General features: G+C 36.7%; 1 protein-coding gene across 1 annotated transcript in view; it reads right to left on the bottom strand.

Moving 5' to 3' along the window:
* The window catches only part of LOC124438771, a 134,078-nt gene that overhangs the window by 34,121 nt on the left and 84,380 nt on the right, over nucleotides 1–15,577 (bottom strand). The gene's annotated exons all lie outside the window — the stretch shown is intronic.

Here is a 15,577-nt window from a genome sequence, read left to right as displayed (position 1 = left end):
ATATTGCAACCACTTATTTAAGCAATGAGTTCTGATAAGAATGGCTCTAAAAAACTCTTACACGGGACATCTCACCCAGGTCTTTTACTCATATCATGAGGGTATTGTTTTACAAAATGGAAAAACAAAAACTAAGACTAGTTTTTGTAACTAAACGAAAAGTTATTAGCTACTTTGCATAAGCGTTAAAAAAGAGTGCGTTTTCCACATTGAAGTCATGCTAAACTTTAAACACGGCGAACAAGTTTTACGTGAATTTCAAAGTAGATATTTTCAATCTTCAACCTTAAATTTATAGTATTTGTTAGTTAGCAAATTTGTCTCTTAATTAAGTTGAATTCATGTGCATTTTGTACCTTGGTTCTTTTTTCTCTCACCAAATTCTTGTAATCTCGTTGTCATCGAATCCCTTAAGAGATCACGTCCTTCGTCTTCGTATATTTGTATCAGATATTCCATAGCATTCTCTTGTTTTTCTATATCTTCATCTTCTGTGACAATCCTCAGATAAATTTCATAAATATCTGCTGCTTCCCTAAATTGCTCAAGTTTATCAAACAATTCTGCTAATTCCCATAAAACAACCAACACTCCACTGACAATTCCAGCTGAAGTAACAATTGACAAGTTCTTCAACTTCTTCAAGAAATCTTTACCAACGTTAATACCGCCAACTTTTCTTGGTCGTCGCGGTCGTTCACGCCGTTTACTTTGTTCTTGTTGATTTCCTTGGTGGTTTTCTTTCCGTTGTCGAGGTTGCATTTCTTCTTCTTGGTCTTTAAAATCAAAAAAATTGAATCCTTTTCTATAATGCTCCAAAGATTTCTCATAATTTTCAACCAACTTGTTCAATCCTCCCAATGCAATATGGCAGAGACATTCCATTTCATCTTTCTTCATGGCTTCCTCCAACCTTTTAATGGTAGAATGAACACTCCCCAGGCCAAGGTACACTTGATGTTCAAAATATTCACTTTTAACTTTAGACGAAAACTTTAAGCAATGTTTAAAACTGTTTAATCCTTCCTCCCAATTATCACAGAGGGTGTAAGCGTTACCAAGACCAAAATAAACCATCATTTTGACGTTATTCTTGTCGGCATTTTTCAAACATCTTTTGTAGTTTTCAATTGCTGTTCCATAATCACCATTATTCATACTAAGATTTCCTTCTTCAAAAAATGACATAGCTTCTGCTTAACTGCTGTATGAGTTTGATTTCTTCTTATAATAATGCACAGATTTATCTGAGCTCTCAGTTGTTGTTTCCATATTGCTTCTACTTGCCTCTGTAGAACTTTCCAACTCTGTTGTCTAGTTAATTTTGGGAAATTTACCTGTTAAATTTGACTATTATTATCAATTATTAGTTGAATGTAAAAGCAAATTCTTCCTTGAAACAATAAAATATATTTGCATGCGCCAGATATCAAAGATATACTGGCCAATACAATTCTTTCTAATCTTTTGCATACGTAGCGGAACCAAAAAGGTAGTGCATGTTTGTAAGTCGTGCGCGCCTGTTCCTTAACAGATTGCATTACAATTTCAGCAACTAAACAGAAACGGGTGAGCCCATTGCTGTTCCATGTAATTGTTTGTAGTGTGTACTTTTGTACTGGAATAAAGTCGAGGTGAGGCAGAGCTCCAGTAGGTCCATAATGTCTTCTGTCGGTAATGGCAGTACGTCCGTGGTGTTTGTAATGAGGGTATTTGTACAAATAAGTGCCAGATTAAGTGGAATACTGGTGAACAGTGATTTCACATCAAAAGACACTAGTATATAGTATAACCTAAACGATCTACAAACATGTAACGTTACTCCCGGGCTCAAACCATTTATTTTATTGACTATTATTATCAATTATTAGTTAGATGTTAAAAGCAAATTCTTCCTTGTAACATTAAAATATATTTCCATGCGCCAGATATCAAAGATATACTGGCCAATACAATTCTTTCTAATCTTTTGCACACAGAAATTTCGCAAAATTTGTGGTTACTCTGCAAATTTGCATAAATATCAGTCAAGATTGATTTAATGCACAACATACAATACTCAAAAAAAGGCTTTTCAGCTTTCAATGACCATTTAAAACGACTTATTTCCTTCAAACATTTGCTTATCTTTATTTATCTTATTCCGTATGTAAACTATTTCAGAACCTTCAAAATTTGATAAATATACCATCTTTGATTTAACAACTTATAGGGCCAGTCCACACTGGTCGTTTAGATCGATCTGAGATCGATCTAACGTAAAGCGAGCTAAGTGTGAACCTTCGCTAAAATTTGAGATCGATCTCAGTCAGCTCGCTTCGAAAGGTGGTCTGAGATCGATCTGAGATCGATCCGGTTTATATGTGAACGTAAGTGAGCTTATTTCGATAGAACAGTTTCGCTCCCATGCCGTTTCCGCAAAAACGCGGACATTTTTCTCAAAATCAAAACAGAGAAAAAAGCTTGGAAAATGGCGCAAAAACGAGAGGTTTGGTCAGAAAAACACTGTTTAGCCCTCCTCTCAGCGTACGGTACAGAAGAAATTCAACAAAAGTTGAAAGGTACCCACAAAAACGCTGATATTTATAAAAAATCAGCATTATAATGAAAAAAGGGATAGATCGTGATTGGACGCAATGTAGAACTAAATTTAAGCATATGAAATCTGAATACAAAAAGTTTAAAGACAAATTATCACGATCAGGAGCTGGGAGAGGCAAGGAACCTAAATTCTTTAACGTTATGGACAATTTCTTGGGTGACAGACCAGAAGCAAAGGGTCTAAAAAACGTCATCGATACATCTGATGAATCAACGTGTTCATCAGCTGATGCTGAAATAAAAAGCATTAACGGGCATGATGATGATGGTAAGTTATCGTGGATGAGTTGATATCGAGTGGTTTTTTGCAAATGAAAATATTGGTTTTGCGTTTCATAGCAGACGAGCTTACAAGAAAATACGGACACGGGAGGATCATTGAAAAAAAATGTCCTCAGTGCGATGAGTTTGTGGAGCTTAGGTCAGCAGGAGCCCATGCTGGAAACAGCACTGCAGTATACGCTGATGATGACAGACTTGTTTGCCCATATTGCGATTACATTGAAGCAGGTGAATAGTAGGGCATTGCATGCGTGTACTTTATTTTGTTTTATTACGTCGTAACATTTATGAGATACGTTATGTAGATGTCAGTAATGCAGACGAGTAGTTACCTAGTGAAGCAATTGAGGAATCCCTACCATCTCAAAGTGAAAACAAATCAGTGCCAAGGAAAAGAATACCAAGGGGAAAGGCAAAGCCCTCCAGCATGCAAGTGGCATTCGAGAATGCAATGAAAGAGCATAACAAATATCTCAAGGAGTCTGATGAAATGTTTTTGTCAGAAATGAAAAAAGAAGCAGAAAAAGAGCGAGAGTTGCGAAAGGAAGAGCTTAATGTTTATAAGGAGTCAATGTCACTTCTTGCAAATGCAATAGCAATGAGGTCTCAGCCTGTGCAACAACCATTCTACAATGTTCACCATGATGCTGAAAGTCAACAAACATTTTACAAACTTTGATTTAATTTAAAAACATGAGTAATTTAGCTATCATCAGCTTATTGTGTTATCAAAAACTCAGTTAAAGAATTTCTAATTTGCTCTGCACTTGCATCTGTATTCTGTAAAACAAATTCTGAAATTTCATCATCAGGGATACAGGGGCGGATCTAGAGTATGTCAAATCCGTCGCGCGACTGATGTTTGAAATTCAAAAATTACCTATTCATATTAATTAAAAATTCATTAATTATTCTTATTTTCTTATCGCATTTACTTCGTGATAAAAATCCCGCATTATTTATTATTGAAAACTAATGACTAATCCAATGAATATCTCGTTGGTAACCAGATCAGTTGAATTTTAATTGACCTGGAATAACCGACTGATAAGCGGGGTGGCTTGACTGGTTCGACGGATAAAGGAGTCTATGAACGTCAAAACGCTTATTTTATTGGTCAATAGCCAGATCAGTGGACAGTCTGGAATGGTCTCGACTGATAATAAGGTGGCCGGACGTATAAGGGAGTCCAATTGCTATCTTACAATTGGTTCATTTGAATTTTGCTTTATTGTGATTGGTTTGACGGATTTCGACTGATAGCCAACTGAACTAACATAGTCAAGCTCACTGTCTGAATTGAATGTTTGATCGTTTCATAGTAATTTTATAAGCATGATAGAAACTAAACTACAATCAGATGGAATTTATGGAAATCTTTACAAATTCATATATTGACATGAATGCTGCTGTCCAAACTGTGAATTTTTCAAGAGGGTGAAAATTTATGGATAAATTGTAAATGCTTGGCAAAGACGATCTCGCGAGCGACATTTCAGTCATTGATGTTCAAAAGAAAGCCAACATTGTTTTGAGTTTTATCAGCAGAAATTTACATCCAAAATCGTAAGTAAAGGACAAGTGAAGTGTATGCATGAATGTAATATATCAAAGTCAATTATGCGAGTGTGTGATGCGATTTATGTCAATATGGCGTATGGTAAGCAGATTGATGCTTCTAAAATTGTTGTTGACGAAGGACTTTTAGCTATGATTTCTTTAGTGCTTGGGGAATCGTGGCCGTTATATGGCAGCGAAATCCTACATTCCTGCAAATATATTTCAATGGACAAAAAATCTGTAGCCATAAGGCGCCATACTATTATTTACTTTATCATAAACAAATGTTTGGGGCTTTTCAGTTTATGATCATTGATCATTCAATCATTGGACAGTTATACTACATATTGTTTAAGATTTGAGAAAACTAACATTGATTACATGAGAAGCTGTTTACTATAACCTGTGATTTTGAGTCTTCTGATCCATGAAGCTTTTATTTTGACAATTTGACTGGAATGGTATTAAACCTGAGTATTTCACATACATGAAATGTTGTCCCATGTCACATATTGTCCCCTTTTCTAACTGAACACCTCATGTAGAGATGTAAAGGTGTGTTAATCTACGGCTCATACCAGATTGTTTGCCATAAATTCCAAAGGGCTATTGATGTATGAAAAGCATTTTCTATAAAGTAAAAATGTCTTTCTATGTATGCAGATAAACCTTGAAATTTGGCAAAACAGCAAAGTATTTTTCATGATCACTAGGTAATTTTTCTGATGATCATTATAATTTCTAAACTAAATTATTTCAGATTTACATTTAAACAAGCTTTGATCATATGAAAAGATATTTATCATAACCAGTAAGCATGACACATGAACCAATTTTAACATTCATGTAATTATATAATTAAAGACATGTTGGTTACATTCTGTTTGTATTTGCAAATACAATGCTACTAGTGATTGCTATATAGCACACCTTGCATATACTTACAGGAGATAATAGTCTAGTGAAATGCCTAATAAACATTTATGGCATTAAGCTGTCCTTAACTGCAAATTTTCACTCTGATAATTTTGCTTAATCTTTGGCAGAAAAAATTTTGAGTTTTTCTCAAAAGGTGAATTTGCTGGCACTGATGTGGAGATGGGTAAAGGGTTACAATAAACTTGCATGGTTTGAAGTCTGAGCTTTTCTATATCTATGAACTGTCACTTGTAGTACCAAATTTCTAACTTAACTCTCATTACATAGAGGTTTGAATGGGGGTCTCTAGGGGGTCTATGCCTGACAACTTGGTAGAAATTTTAAAGACTATATCTGTTTTTGAATAGCATTATTGTAAAATAAATTTTACGTTCCTAGACATGCTAATGAGCCATATATTTGGCATGATAATGAGCCTAAATATTTGGCAAAACATTCAAGTATTGTTCACTTCATTTTTTTTTTTAAAACGTAAGCAAAATGTGTTGTTTTACGCAAAACGATGCCCACAAATACATTTTGTATTGCTCTAAAACGCTGAAAATGGCATTTTCAAGGCTCTGAAATTCAAAATTTCTCAGGGGAGAATGCCTCAGACCCCCCCAGGTGCGGAGCGCCTTCGACGTTTTATGACTGATGTTTGAAAAATCCTAGATCCGCCCCTGCAGGGATAAGTTCAACATAATCTGCAAAAAGTTTGTCAGCTCTACTCTCACAAATATTGTGTACAACACAACATGCTGCAATTTTCATAGGCAAATGATCTAAATTTGTATAATTCTTGTTAAGTAGGCATCTGAACCTGTTTTTTAAACGGCCAAATGCACACTCCACGACTTGCCTTGCTCGACTTATGTAGTAATTAAATTTCTTTTGAGCAGGACTGAGATTGCCATCGTTAGGATACCTCTTCATCAACCATGGTAACAGTGGATATGCTGGATCACCAATAAGCATGAATGGTACATTGCAACCACATATCTCTTTTCCTCCCTAGAGTATATCAAGACCATGAATTTTTTAGTGGCTATTATCAAAAATGCATTAAAATTCCCTCTGACCTAAGATAAGCTTTTCATTATAAGAACAGAAAACTTACATTTGGGAAAAGTTTTCCTGCTTCAGCTTTTCTTGCATCATGGACTCGACCTGGCCACTTTATGCAAATGTCAGTGAATCTTCAAAATTTTTAAATATATATTTTTTTACTTTTTAAGTGTGTGTAATTTAATTCACTTTGTGTAACTTGCTTACTCAACTGGTTGAAACACATGTCTAAAATAATAAGAAACCTATTTTACATCACTGTTGAACCCCCCCATGGGATCTAAAAACTGTTAGAAGGTGAAAAATGCCAGTTGCATAACAGGGAGGCAAAAACTTATTAAGTCAACCTTGACAAAAGCAGTACGTTTTGGTACCTGTATTGATGATCAACAACAGCTTGGATTACAATAGAGTAGAATCCTTTTCGATTGTAGTAATCTTGTGCAGAATTTGAAGGTGCTACAATTTGAATATGAGTGCCATCAATGGCTCCAGCGCATTGAGGGAAGCCCCATGTCGTTAGAAAGGCATCAACGATACTCTGCAGTCTATCGCCCGTTGGCCATTTGATAACAAGACGCAGTAACACGTCAACAATAGCTTGGCAAACCTCGTTCACGATTTCACAGGCTGTACTTTTTCCTATACCAAAACGCCAAGCTAAAGAACGCAAATCTTCATTGGTAGCCAAGTGTCAAAGACAAATTCCTACTCTTTTTGGCACAGGGATAGCCTTTCTGAAATTTGTATCTTCACGCAAGAGTGTCATTGATCTTGTTGCAAATGAAATCGAATGTTCCCTTAGACATACGAAAATTTTCTAGCCACAACCCATCATCTTTCCACATATCGATAGTTTTTTCCCAGAACAAACCGGTGCCTTTGCTTGCATTCACCCAGAAACGTCTTTCACTCATTAATTTATTTCCTAGAGCGCCAATAAACCAAAAATAAAACAGGCCGTCCCTTCTTTTACTTCGCTGCTTTCTCAGTTTCAAAAAATATTTCTTTCTTCTTACACGACGCATTCGCATCTTTTTGTGGTATTCAAATGTAATTTGAAAATGGTTGCGATCACTTCGTCCGCCATATTTGGATTGCAATAATATAAATACTACACTTTGTTGTCAAGGAAACTAGCTCGGCTCCGTGTAGCGCCAGATAAGTGTGAACGCTCACAAAATTGAGCTTGGTCATTCACAAGATCGATCTCAGATCGATCTTCTCGGATCGATCTTAAAGTGAGCTAAGTGTGAACAGGCCCTTAATTTGTTGACGAATTATATTAATTTCTAGCCTAAATGCAAAGTAAATTACTGTTCACTAAACCAAACTTCTGAATCAACCAATAACAGTGGCGTGCGGTGACCGAATTTAATAGGCAAGCGCTGGGGGTGAGCTTCGCGGCAAGCCGCGAACCTATCTAGGAGGTCTGGGGGCATGCTCCCCCAGAAAATTTTTGGATTTTGAAGGCTACTGGAGCGCATTTCCCGCGATTTCTGGGAGTACTTTGTCGAAAAAAACGTATCTGTCATGACTGAAACAGTATTGAAAAAATCTAAAAAATTCAAAAACTTTTATAGAGTATATATCACAATTACGGTTTAAAAGTATTACATGTGGTATTGTGATATAAAGTCGTTTTAAGTAAATGGCTACGCGTGCATTTCTATTGTAGTGAAGAAGTAACAGAACGAAATAGTCCAAAATCCTACAACAGATTTACTTAAATGTAAACTCCATCCGTCTTTCCTTTGCGCAAAACTCCTTTATAACGTCCTCATAGAATCGTGGCTTCCCTGCAAACTTACCAACATCTCCTTCGATTGAAATTGTAGCCAATGCAGAAAGTCGCTCTTGCCCTTGTGTAGTGCGAAGATACGTTTTGATACGCTTGAGAGCCGAAAATGATCTTTCTGCAGAGGAGGACGTACTTGGCATAGTAAGAATGAGCTGACATAATCGGTACACCTCTGGAAAACAGGCTTTCAAGTCAAGTTCGATTATTTTTGATATCATATCAAAAACAGGTTTCGATTTGAGCTCGGCAGATGCGTATACAACGATTAGTTCACTTTTTAGTGCTTGAAGATTAAAGAATGTTCCATATGAATCTTGCAACGATTGCAGCTCTCGTTCGGGAAAATTCCGGCTGTAAATAGTGCCATCGAACAGCTGTTCCAGTGGGAATGCGTCTGCCGACAACTGTGTCCAACAGGTATGTTCTCTTGGACGAGGCGTGAAAAAAGGATGAAAGACCAGTGACGGTTTTAAAAAATATACGACACTCTTTAGTTGACGAGACAGCTTGAACAAGGACCAAATTTAATGCGTGTCCGCAACAGTGGATAAAAAAAGCATGTGGATAGTCTTCTCTTACTCGTGTTTGCAAACCGGACAGTTCTCCTGACATCACACTCGCACCGTCATACGTTTGGGCAATCAGTTTTTCGCCGCATCCGTACTCGTTCAGGGTTTTACCGACTTCTTGTTTCAGTCTAGCCGCAGTTCTATCCTCACTTACATCGGTAAATCCAAGAAAGCGCTCCACAGCTTTACCATCTGGGTTGACATAGCGAACTATAGTTGTTAGCTGCGATAAGGTCTTAACGTCAGAGGTTTCATCCAGGGAAATAGCGACAAATGGGCTCCTCATCACTTCATCTTTTATTGCTTTCAACATAACGTCCTTGACAGCAACAATCAAATCGTTCTGGATACGATTAGAAAGTCCAGAAAACACGGTTGCTGTATGAAGATGCTGTTCAAGCGTGGGGTCATATGCACTTAGCAGTTTTATCAATTCGACGTAATTGCCCCTGTTGGCAGACTCCTCCAGCTCCACCCGACCTCTGAAAGAAAGTTCCTGTTTGCGGAGAAAGCAAACAACATCAATGAAACGGCGAAGTACTTCTCTATTCTTGTGCACCATCAAGTTGTGAGCTAAGATGTGTTGACGGGCCTGTTCGTCTAGCTGCATGTCGATGCGTGTACGCCCAAAACTGGCATTCATTAGGCAACTGGACAAGTGTCTCTTCGTTTTCTCGTGTCTGTTGACGGCATTACACAGGTTGGCCAAATCATCGTATCCCTTCTTGCACCAGACTGTCTTGTCTGTTGAGTTGAACAAAAGACACGGCCAGCAAAATAACTTATTCAATTTTGAGGAGCCAGCCAGCCATTTGCACTTGTCGTAATTTGACGTCTGAAAACTTCGAATAAAGACTTTACCACTTCGCTTGGATGTTGTATGTAGTCCTTGCAACTCAGGAGTGGGACGGCCACCTTCGACGATCTCTCGTTTCTCGGAAAAGGTCTCAATCCAAATGAGCGGGATAACAGTGATTCCACAATGCATTCAGTCATGTTGTACAGGTGTCGTGAAAATACCGAATGTAGAAGTAGAACATAAAAGGATGAAAATTCCTATGCTATATATTTTATAGGAATATCAATCTTATTTATACCTTACATCAGTTACATGATATCTACCGGATACAAATATCAAAACTACTACGCAAAAGGAAGCTCTTGTCAATATCATAATCTTGTATTACATGCTACAGATAATATCTTCTACATACATAAATTGCAAGACAATAGGCGCGAAATGTATTGTAGCAGTCGTGATTATAACAATTAAGAACAGCCAGTTTCGCGAACAAAATTGGCACGGTGTGTTACAAACTGAGGCCATGGCGTTGTTTAATGTTTATATTTTGGTATAATGACGTCATGGCAACGTGTTCTCCCGTTCTTCAAAATGTGTCTGGCACTGACTCGTACGTTTCAGAATATCGGAGAGTCGTGTTTATTATTTAGTATCTTGTACCTTTTATTTTAGTCATTAATTTACGAATTCAACGACACAAGACTGACAAGAGCATAGTGTTTTGGTCATAATGCTAGTCATACTTTACCACAACACACGTTTGCGTGCATTTCGATATCTCTGCAGACTGCGGCCCTGCTTGTTTACGCACATTGTGCGCAGAAAATAATAAAATAACCAGTAAAGCACCTACTACTTTGAATTAGAAATCAGAGCATTACCTTTCGCTCTCAGTCATCTTTTAATAAACGATAACATTAACGGCGTGAATAATTCGGATGTCCAATGTGTTGAATATACGAATATTATTCGTGCGCTGATATGTGTTTAAAATTGCGAGCGTACAAGACTGTTGACCAATCGCTATCAAGCGATTCGTATCGATATTCCTCGAATAAGAAGCCTCCAAATCTAGATTAACGCATGCGCAAATGTTCAAATTGAGCTCCGAAGGCAAGCGCGCTTGCCTTGGTTAATAAATAAGAAATTTTTAAGGTGTATTTAATCCACTTGACTCATCTTACAAGTGTAGCAAAGTGAAACCGAAAACCACGACAGTAAATCGCGTATAAATAGCAAGCATTTCAACTGTAAAGACACTTTAGACAAAAGTTTACATTGACATTGTTTAGAACAGAAAAATTTAAACTGATTTTGCTCAGAGATTGATCCAAAAAATTTTTGTTCTGTAAAATGCTTAGGCAAGCGGCGCTTGCCTACGCTTGCATGACCGCACGCCACTGACCAATACAAAATATTTGGTCCAATTTAAGAACAGTGTACGATCAGCGTGAAAAAAATTGCTTGCGTGTCAACTTCAGCCCACCAGTATATATTTATACTGTCGCCTTTAGCTTTAACCTGAGAAAGTATGAATAAGTTCGACCCAAGCAGAAACGTGAGTAATCTAAACTTGTAAATAACCATGTTGTAAGATTTCCATAGACACATAACTTTATTAATGGTGGTAATATCAGCGAAAACCTTAAAGTCTATAGAAACGTTTTACTCTGTATGTTTATCGCTTCCACATATTTTTCTGATTTAGCTACGTTTTTGGCGGAAAATATCTCCACCGCTAATGATGTAGATGGTTCGATGATTGAGGGCAACTACGACATATAGAAAGAAGATTAAACATTTTATTAAACATTTTACTTATATTCAACTCAGTAACATCTTGACGCGTAGCTAGCATTTAATAGTCTAGTGCATATAATACAATACAACTTAGTATGAAAAACTTACAATCAATTTGACGAGCTTTGAGTGTTTAACAAGATGACAAACTTTGATATTGTCGTCGTTTTTGTACGCCTCAGATTATAACCATCAAACTGTGTCGAATACCTGTTTTGCAATATGATCTAAGGATCACATTTCATTTGCAATTTGATGTTTAAAAAGATCACAGCAGGAAGTACACTGATAAAAAGATTTTTTTGAGTATTATCTCAGCGCGCTGTGTAGTGTGAATAAATATATGGAAAATTTACAAGTATTACTGTCAGAATAGAAAAAACTAGAATCCTGATGCAAAAAAGCTTAATATATCTTATATGAGATGTTTTCAAACTTTGCTTAGGACGCAGGAACACAAAACAGACAAGAAAATTTTCTCATACATTTTAACAGTAAGAATCATTAGTTCGTTATAAGTTATAACAAACTCTCAACATATTGAAGACGCTGTATTTTTTAGTTACTTTAACGTCACGTAGCTAGAGTGCTCAGTTCCTAATTTTTAGAACGAATAAATGCTTTCAAATATTATGCTATTTTTAATAATTTCACTGTAGTTAAGCAGAGCAAGGAAGGTGTGTTATGTCTGCAGCAATTCTGACTAACTTTGTAAACTTTTCTATCAATTTTACTATTTGTCATTTATTTTATGAAAGTTTAATTATCAAATGGTACATTAGGTTAACCAGAAACTCCAACTCTTGCTGCAATTGAAAAAAAAACGTTTGCAAATAATTGCTGCAAGCAAAGCAGAGAGCTTCTATATTCTTATGTGTGTACGATATCAAGATTTTTATGGTATGTACAACCAGCAAAATATATGAACGACGTCATGTTAAATTTTGCACCATTCATCAAGGTGATGAAATGTACAGATGATATGTGCAGGAACTTCGTTTTCTATTACACATTTTTAGTTTAGAAAAAAGAAATTTTGAACAGTATTGTAACAATTCAAACGAAATAGACTAACCAACTGTATGACAAATAAAAAACCTCTTCAAACTATACATTTCATAGGTCAAATTCAAAAATATCTAATAGTTTGTTTTAACAATGGTATTTAGACATATTCGGATGTTCAACAAATCAACGAAAATTTGAATGTGAAATATGAGTTATATTTTGTCAGCAGCTGGTTAGTATCTGTTTTTTATAGGAAATGAATAGTGACATAGGATCTTTTACAGTTACTTGCTAATAAACCACTGTAAAATAATTTATAAAAATTAAAAGCACAAACAAAAACGTAGTATTTTTTTAGTGATTACTTTATACTTACAAGCGTTGGTCGGTGGTCTACTGATTTCAAATGGCAGTACTAACCAGTAAAAGTCGTACTAACTAAGTATTAAAATGCCAATAAGAAGCAGGTACCAGAATATTATGCGATAGAAGCGCAGTTTATTTCAAGTATTTGTATCGGCTGTCCTGCTTATTTCAAAGGGCAGGAGTGAACACGACTAGCGTGCGATAACAGTAATAGTTCCAGAAACGCGAGTCAAGTGAGAGAGGAAGGGCATTAAAAACATTTAGTTGCTAAGAGACTCACAATTTTTGAAATTCTCTTTTATAACTGCTGAAAATGAATAAATAGCGTTGTACAATGAAACGGGTGAGAATGGATAATACCAGTGTTAGCTTTTAAATTTGGTAGTTGGTTGGCGGTAAACATTGCTTGTGACACAAACCACAAAAATACAAATTTACAACTCTTACAATGGTAGAAAATTAAAAATCCCTATTTTGATGTCAACTACGACTCCTATATGATTATTATAGCGATAAAACATTAATTTTAGAGAAAAGTATGAGTATATACGACATATAGCAACAATTAAAACACAACTGATCAAAGTTACACAATTGTGGCATAGCAACTTGCTAAAAAATAAGACGCTTTCTTCACGTTTCAAAAACTTTACAGTTTTTTTGGTATTTCATGTGCTTTGTCACTACAGTGTAGACACTCACGTATGTTCTGTTTTGTCACTACAGTGTAGACACTCACGTATGTTCTGTTTTGTCACTACAGTGTAGACACTCACGTATGTTTTGTTTTGTCACTACAGTGTAGACACTCACGTATGTTTTGTTTTGTCACTACAGTGTAGACACTCACGTATGTTCTGTTTTGTCACTACAGTGTAGACACTCACGTATGTTCTGTTTTGTCACTACAGTGTAGACACTCACGTATGTTCTGTTTTGTCACTACAGTGTAGACACTCACGTATGTTTTGTTTTGTCACTACAGTGTAGACACTCACGTATGTTCTGTTTTGTCACTACAGTGTAGACACTCACGTATGTTCTGTTTTGTCACTACAGTGTAGACACTCACGTATGTTCTGTTTTGTCACTACAGTGTAGACACTCACGTATGTTTTGTTTTGTCACTACAGTGTAGACACTCACGTATGTTCTGTTTTGTCACTACAGTGTAGACACTCACGTATGTTTTGTTTTGTCACTACAGTGTAGACACTCACGTATGTTTTGTTTTGTCACTACAGTGTAGACACTCACGTATGTTCTGTTTTGTCACTACAGTGTAGACACTCACGTATGTTCTGTTTTGTCACTACAGTGTAGACACTCACGTATGTTCTGTTTTGTCACTACAGTGTAGACACTCACGTATGTTCTGTTTTGTCACTACAGTGTAGACACTCACGTATGTTCTGTTTTGTCACTACAGTGTAGACACTCACGTATGTTCTGTTTTGTCACTACAGTGTAGACACTCACGTATGTTCTGTTTTGTCACTACAGTGTAGACACTCACGTATGTTCTGTTTTGTCACTACAGTGTAGACACTCACGTATGTTCTGTTTTGTCACTACAGTGTAGACACTCACGTATGTTCTGTTTTGTCACTACAGTGTAGACACTCACGTATGTTTTGTTTTGTCACTACAGTGTAGACACTCACGTATGTTTTGTTTTGTCACTACAGTGTAGACACTCACGTATGTTTTGTTTTGTCACTACAGTGTAGACACTCACGTATGTTCTGTTTTGTCACTACAGTGTAGACACTCACGTATGTTCTGTTTTGTCACTACAGTGTAGACACTCACGTATGTTCTGTTTTGTCACTACAGTGTAGACACTCACGTATGTTCTGTTTTGTCACTACAGTGTAGACACTCACGTATGTTCTGTTTTGTCACTACAGTGTAGACACTCACGTATGTTCTGTTTTGTCACTACAGTGTAGACACTCACGTATGTTCTGTTTTGTCACTACAGTGTAGACACTCACGTATGTTCTGTTTTGTCACTACAGTGTAGACACTCACGTATTTTGTTTTGTCACTACAGTGTAGACACTCACGTATGTTCTGTTTTGTCACTACAGTGTAGACACTCACGTATGTTCTGTTTTGTCACTACAGTGTAGACACTCACGTATGTTCTGTTTTGTCACTACAGTGTAGACACTCACGTATGTTCTGTTTTGTCACTACAGTGTAGACACTCACGTATGTTCTGTTTTGTCACTACAGTGTAGACACTCACGTATGTTCTGTTTTGTCACTACAGTGTAGACACTCACGTATGTTCTGTTTTGTCACTACAGTGTAGACACTCACGTATGTTCTGTTTTGTCACTACAGTGTAGACACTCACGTATGTTCTGTTTTGTCACTACAGTGTAGACACTCACGTATGTTCTGTTTTGTCACTACAGTGTAGACACTCACGTATGTTCTGTTTTGTCACTACAGTGTAGACACTCACGTATGTTCTGTTTTGTCACTACAGTGTAGACACTCACGTATGTTCTGTTTTGTCACTACAGTGTAGACACTCACGTATGTTTTGTTTTGTCACTACAGTGTAGACACTCACGTATGTTCTGTTTTGTCACTACAGTGTAGACACTCACGTATGTTCTGTTTTGTCACTACAGTGTAGACACTCACGTATGTTTTGTTTTGTCACTACAGTGTAGACACTCACGTATGTTTTGTTTTGTCACTACAGTGTAGACACTCACGTATGTTCTGTTTTGTCACTACAGTGTAGACACTCACGTATGTTCTGTTTTGTCACTACAGTGTAGA

The sequence above is a fragment of the Xenia sp. Carnegie-2017 genome, unplaced genomic scaffold (genome assembly GCF_021976095.1).
Source record: "Xenia sp. Carnegie-2017 unplaced genomic scaffold, XeniaSp_v1 HiC_scaffold_19, whole genome shotgun sequence".
Taxonomy (NCBI): domain Eukaryota; kingdom Metazoa; phylum Cnidaria; class Anthozoa; order Malacalcyonacea; family Xeniidae; genus Xenia; species Xenia sp. Carnegie-2017.
This window is presented reverse-complemented; position numbering and strand designations above follow the sequence as displayed.